This window comes from Phalaenopsis equestris, unplaced genomic scaffold (assembly GCF_001263595.1).
Source record: "Phalaenopsis equestris unplaced genomic scaffold, ASM126359v1 Scaffold001013, whole genome shotgun sequence".
In the NCBI taxonomy this organism is placed as follows: Eukaryota; Viridiplantae; Streptophyta; class Magnoliopsida; order Asparagales; family Orchidaceae; genus Phalaenopsis; species Phalaenopsis equestris.
The window spans coordinates 1,177,211-1,184,115 of record NW_018165452.1 but is presented as its reverse complement, the minus strand read 5'-3'; the positions used below and the strand labels follow the sequence as shown (position 1 = coordinate 1,184,115).

General features: G+C 37.8%; 1 long non-coding RNA gene across 3 annotated transcripts in view; it reads right to left on the bottom strand.

The window, feature by feature from the left end:
• Positions 1–2,004: 2,004 nt before the first annotated feature.
• LOC110032702 overlaps positions 2,005–6,905 on the bottom strand; it is an 8,758-nt gene continuing 3,857 nt past the window's right edge. For 2 of the 3 annotated variants that reach the window (XR_002294870.1, XR_002294871.1), the window contains one exon: positions 2,005–2,685. This is a non-coding gene — a long non-coding RNA (uncharacterized LOC110032702). The remainder of the gene's footprint in view (positions 2,686–6,905) is intronic. The other variant, XR_002294872.1, reaches the window with a different exon arrangement.

The window sequence follows — 6,905 nt, the reverse complement described above, 5'->3', positions numbered from 1 at the left end:
GACCCTTGCTCAAATTGCCATCAAGTTGCTTCTTTTTTGCTCCATTTTCTCCAAAACTCCATCTCTTGAATGCATTAAACATGACAAATTAACTAAATTTAATCTAAACTGATTTTTTTTTCATGTAAGTTGTTTTAGTGCTTGCCTAATCACATTTAATTAATATAACTTGAAATAAATTAGAATAATTGATATCAATGATGTCGTTCAACTAGCCATAATAAAAGAAATTACCAGCTTCCGTAGTATTAACAATGCCATAATTTTGATATCTTTTTTTTATCGTCGTATGCTTTGGTATACTCATTTATAAAATATTCTTTGTCTTTATGAGCAAGTTTGTTAAGGTCCTTTGCAAGTGTGTCTCTTTTGTTGCTCGTCAGCAATAAAAGCTTCTATATTAGAGATGATATTATCACAATGTCAAGGAACATTTCAATGAGCATGAATTAAGGATATGTCATCTAAGGAAAATGATGTTATCTAACCCAATGAAATACATCAACTACAAAATTTATAATATATTTTTTCTTCATCTAATATTCCCACAAACATATGGGTTCTTTGAAACCCCTCCAAATATCTTGAACAAAAACGTGTACTCTCCTCAACTATATATCTCTCTGCAATTGAGCCCTCAGCTACAAATTTCTTCTTAAAGATTGACGCAAAGCAAATAGACTAGACCTAAAAGCTCATGAGCTAATGATGCAACCATTCTTCTTTTCAAATAAGATACCTTCGCTGATCTCATTGTGCACTGCCCCTGAATTTTTCTGATCAATGCCATCGACATTGGTGGAAGATGAAACTTCAGCGTCGTAAAAACAACCAACAGATAAGCCACTCTCCTTAGCGAGTTTCATCTTCTCGAGTGACAAGTTGTTCTCTTTTAATGTCTTACTCATATTAAAGAGTAAATTGTCACGATCAAAAGTAATCATTTTCATTTTTAGCTTCTGCACTCAATAACAAATAGAAATAAATATATTTAGCATGCAAAAAATATCGTAGCTCTCTGATCTAAAAGTACAAAAAATCATAAATACTCAATATATTCACCGTTCAACCGCGACAATCAAACTTTGAAGAGAGTTATATTTCTCTATCTCATTGAGAATTGTGCAACCATTTGTCTGCCGTATAAAATATTTATGCATAGAAAAAAATGTACAACATACATTCACACTTATAACTCATAATTTAATTTTAAAATCAAGCACCTAAAACATCACATCATCTTCGGAGCTAATTGACCGATGTAATAAAACATAATTAGGATCTGTCAAATTGCAAACTACATCAAATATAAGCTTAGACCTATCTCTTCTCCTAACTTTGAAAATCAAGTAATCTCTATTTTGCTAGTTCTCAATAAAAAATTATGGCAAGCACGCCACTTTACTTTCAGCAACACCTCCGAAATTCCTCTTGGTCTCCTTCGTTGTAGTAAAGTTTGATTGCTTACTCTTAACTGACAATGACAATATTTTGATGTCATAATCTGCATACATGTTCATCAACTGATGTAATTGATGCTCCGTATGAGTGTGACGATCTGGGGCTTTGTAGTTACACTATAAATATCACACCAGGTAAGTGTTGGGCATCCAAAATACTTGCCACTTACTCTTCCAAAAAATCCTATTTAACTTCATGCATGATGTGTCACTCTACATTGCCTTGCTTCTTTATATAGATTATGTAAGCTAAATTTCCATTATAGGACCATAAATAACCGTAGTGTGTAAGGTAGGAGTGCTCAAAAAGTAAGGTTGAAATCTCTAGAAAGATTTCCAGGAGAATTCCAGACAATCAAAGTGGTACAATTTGAGTCAAAGTGGTCTACAATTACTATAATGGCGTTTCTTAATTATCTTGAGTTGGGCTTCAAGTTCATTTTTGTTTTTCAGCGAGATTGAGAGACACTAACACGGGTTTTGAAATACATTAAATTCTTGAAATTCTAGAATATCATTTAAAGTCTTGAAATTCATTGCAGTCTTGTAATACATTGGGTAGAATGTACAAAAAAAAAATGAAAAAAAATACAAATATTACTGCTCAAGAAATGGAGAAACTTAAGATTGGTACTAACTCTTGCAGCATTCCAAAATCTATTCCCTATGAAAAATTAGAGATCATATTTTGTCCATTAAAGTACCTCCTCGACTGACTGAATACATCATCTTCATTTTTTAGATTGTTGTGTGGTATAAGATATTCAAACAACTTCTCATCTGAAAGAATGAGCTATCTTGCGAAACACACTGTTCTATCTCAGTTGGAACTGAAACCAGCACCAATTAATCATTATCTGGATTTTCCAGCATTCCCAATGAGGTGATATAAGGCTCCATTAGCAACTTGGATGGATCATTCATAACGACTTCACTGGATATGAGACTGATGTTCACTGTGCACCCCAATTCAGCCATTTTCTGTGATGAATGAAATTGGTGCAGAAAAAACTTTGTTGAAATATCAAAATAGAGGTTTCTCTGTGCCGTAAGAAAAGTATGGGATAAAAAATGCATCATTTAGAAGCTAATCCTTGTTTGCCACGTGGTTGATATAAGTATCCATAGTTTTGCGCTTTTAGGGACACTGACCATTTTGTAGCAATGTAAAATCGACTCCTTTGTTTTTGGAGATATTGAGAGGGAATTCAGCAACAATTTTGATCTGTGATTTTAGGGATTTATACTCAACTTCTTACATTGATACCACCCAAATCTTTCAGATTACATGAAAAAAACACATATCGTAAGTTCTATTGCATGCAATGGTGTGGCTGCAAAAATGTAATCCTTTTCAGGTGTTAGATATGTAAAAGCATAAGAATAGTGTGGTATGCATGTAAATTTTCCATTTCAAAATTTAGGATCAGCCTAACATTGAAGCCTCTTTCTTTCAGCATCATGCTGTTCTGTCATGTCTTTTGTTTGGTGATGTAGACTGTGCTTCTGTTCATATTTGAGGTCAATTGGATGTAATTAGATTAAGGGAGTTGGAGAGAAAGATATCTCTGATTAAAAACTTAAATATAATCAAAGCTTAAGATCAGTTTCGGAACAGCCTGGGAAAACAATTACAGTGAATGCAAGCTACAGCAGTAATAAGATAGTACATCAGCAAAGCTACATGCATAGCACACAATTCCTATGTATTTACATATTTAAACTTTGCTTTTTAAATTTGTATCACCCAAATTATTCATAAAGCATAAAAATTACCACAATTTTAACTTTTACAAGTGAAATACGCCTTTTTATGCATTATGAATGTGCTCTGTTTGTGAAAGTTGAAGTATAGATGTGTTGACCTCATTTTTGGTGAGGTCTAGTCCTCCTCTTAGGGTTTAGGATCTAGCCTTAGGGATCTTCCTTTGACTATCTTAAAACCTTAGAAATGGGACCCGCCTTGTTCTAGAAATTAAACCCGCTTCTGTACTCTTTTGTGGTTCCGTGTGGGTGGTATCGACTTCTAGCATTTAGAAGGGTGAAACCAACATGAGGAAACCCAAAAGAGATCCCTATAGGACCTTCTTGAGCCTTCGGGTGGCCTTTTGCACAATTCGCACTCCCGCGCGCACAAACTTCGCAATTCGGAGAGTTGACGCGTCTGATCGCCACGATTCGCTTCGTTTGCATTGTTATTCATTGAGGGCTCGAGTAAACCTATTGAGACGATCGATCGCGGGTCGAAATTTTGTGAAATTTGAATTTCGACGCTCTGCGCCTGCGCCTCCCCGGCGCCCACGGATGACAAAACGGACTGCACCGGCGCGTCCGGAACGTCAATTTTGCCCAGAGAGGACACCCATTTTGTTACGTCGCCGCGCGCGAGTAAATCGGGTTTTATTTAATATATACGAATTTTTAATATTTTATATATGACTGGGTCCCAAAATTTTGTAATAAAATTAATCTTAATGAGATGAAAATTTGAATTTGCACTTATACGTTCCTCACTTTCGTTCTAAATTTCACCAATTTAAATTAAAAAAAAAATGCTTGCACCTTTATAATTCTAAAATCTACTTAATAATACTCTGTTGTTCTTGTTCGTTTTGGATTTCCCCTTTCCCTTTCTCGGTCTCGAGCCGAGCGAGCTCCACCTCCTCCACGCGAGAGAAAGTTGACTTCTTATTCGTCCTTGCCCGACACTCTCTGCCCGCGGCCTTCCTTCCCGAAACCGCGCCAGCCGCTCTGTGCTGTGGTTTTCCTTTTCTTGGTAGTTTGACTCTGGGAAGCTGGTTCCCTGGTACACTGGAATGACATTTCTTCTCCTCTTCCCAATGCTTCCCTCGTTGCCATTAGTCTCGCCGCTCAGTCCGAGAGACTTCGTTGGCCTCGCCTTCTGTGGGCAGGAAGCGTCCCTTTTCTTTTTGGCCCGATTCGAGTGTCGTGGACCGTTGGGGGTGGTCTTCTTTCTCTTCTCCTCTATTCTCTGCCTATAAGGATAGTTCCTTTGGATTTTTTTTCGGTTGTTGGAACAGTTTTCTGAGAGGAGAGTAGAAATTTTGGCTGTGAGGAGTTTAGGAAGAGAATTTCTGTGAAAGCGTTTCTTTGAGGCGAATTCTTATGTTGCAGTGCTTTTACATTGGCGTTAAGGAGGTACCATTCTTCCCCCCTCTTCTTCGGTGCTCTGTTTCTTTTCGGTTTTCCTCTCTGCCGAGTCTTTGAACTTGGCTCTGTTGGATGATACGGCATGCTAGTTCACTTTACTTTCATACATTTTTGAGGTATTCACTTTAAGAGCATGTGAAAGATGAAATGTGAGCATGATTTAAGATTTAGATTTGAATATTTGCTTAAAATGATGGAGATATGACACGTTTTCTGTTTATCATATCATGTTTATGTTGGAAACATTTAGGGAATTAAGGCATGACTTTGAAATGATTTTTTTGCTCCTCCTGCAAGCATGCTGGGGTTTCGGCTTTGGCATCTTATGACTTGTTATTGCTTAAAATGAATGCTAGGGAGTTCACTTTACTTCTTATACATATGTGGGAGCTCGGTTTAGTTCCTGTGGCTTTCCCTAGCTTGAAATATATGTTATAAGAAAACTTGTTTAATTTGGAAAGCCTTGTATCTTGTTTTGAGAATTCGACTTAACTCTTCATGAGGCATCTCCCATGTTCATATATTTGTTGGAATAATTTCATGCTTAGAATATTAAGACATGCAGGTTGGTTCCTTGGCTTTGGATGGCTTGTTGGTTTTACCTTCAGGCGGGGTTTTACCTTCAGGCGGCTGAAATTTTAATTTTTGTTAAAGCCTAATTTATATCAATGCTTGGGCCTGTTTTAATCTCGTTGAGCTCTGGCTTTGGCTTTGGTTTTCATCGGTTTGGCTCTGGTTGGGGGCTGGCTTTTGGTTTGTCTCTTGTTTGGGGCTGGCTCTGGTTTTGGTTTTGATTGAGCTCGGTTTGGCTCACCGAAGAAATACTCCGTCCAAAGCGTCATTCCAGAAAATGATATTAAACAAATGGTTGAACAAGTTAAGGAGGCCTTAACCAGTCTAGGGGTGGTAAATTGATTTAAAGGGTAGACCTTACCCGGAGGAGTTCGATGTAGTACCCTACCCCAAAGATTTTGTGTCACCGAACTTTAAGTTATTTGACGGGATTGGATATCCCAAACAGCACATAGCACATTTCCGAGCCAGTTGTGGCAATACAAGAAATAACGAAGCTTTGCTCTGTCAACAGTTCGTCAGCAGTCTGTCAGGAGTTGCTTTTGATTGGTATGTCGAGTTGCTCAACGGGTCGGTGAAGACATTCAACGAGTTAGAACTGCTGTTTGTAAAAAGATTTGTCGGAGCACAACACCACGTTTCTATTGGAGATCTCGTGGTAGAAAGACAAGAGCCTAACGAGACTCTAGTAGATTATATTTTGAGGTGGAGAAACCTTAGCATGAAATGTGAACCTCAGTTGCAGGAACATCATGCGATTGAAATTTTACTCAAGAACATCCATGGGCCAGTAGCTTTTATGCTTAAGGGACTTACTATCAAGTCTTTCGAGAAGTTACTCAACAAAGCTAGCAATCTGCAAGAAGAAGTCGAGCATATGAATTCTCATGAGAAGGCCGAGAAGTCCAGGATAACCAAGATATTCGAGAAGAAATCTGGGACAGTTGTTGTGGTTAGCAGAGGAAAACGACAATTGCAAATAGAAGCAGAACAACGCCAACAAACCTTCCAACATCCTCGTCAGAGTATTCAGCAATCATCTCAGCAGAGGCCTTACCAGACATATGAAAGACAAGTTTCAATCATGAACACTCGATCAAATGGGATCTATTGGTCAGGAAGGCCCGCGGGCCCTGCTTTTCCGGGTTTTCCCGATAGGAGTTTTTTGAGAGCTGATCCAGTCTTCTTTTTTCGTTGTTTTAGATGGATCAGTGTCTCCTCTCTCTCACCCCATTTTTGTTCTTTTATTTCCTTGCTTCTTGGTTCGGTTTTCGACACTTATGTACGATGCATAAGTGTCCACGTATAGCATTTTGCTATACGTGAAACCATCAAGCAAGGTCGCAATTAGTCGTTTTGGGGCGTATAGTGTTGATGATAAAGGCACACCGAAGATAGAGCAGAAAGATGCCCTATCCTATAACATCAAGATTCAGGCATTTGATGAATAATAGGATATGGTATCCTTCACCGACATAAGTCTAGCGAAAGTTGGCTCGAATCTCCTCAGTCGGACGGCGATCACACGCTCGACAGCGTAATCAACTCGTGGACAACAAAAATTTCTAAAAAAAAAAAAGATAAGTTTTGATAAACCATTTTCAAACAAAAACATACTTTTCTACGAAACGAAAATTGATAACTCTTCTTTGCATGTTTAAAATTTGTATGCATGTTAAAAACATAAAACGTACTTTAAAG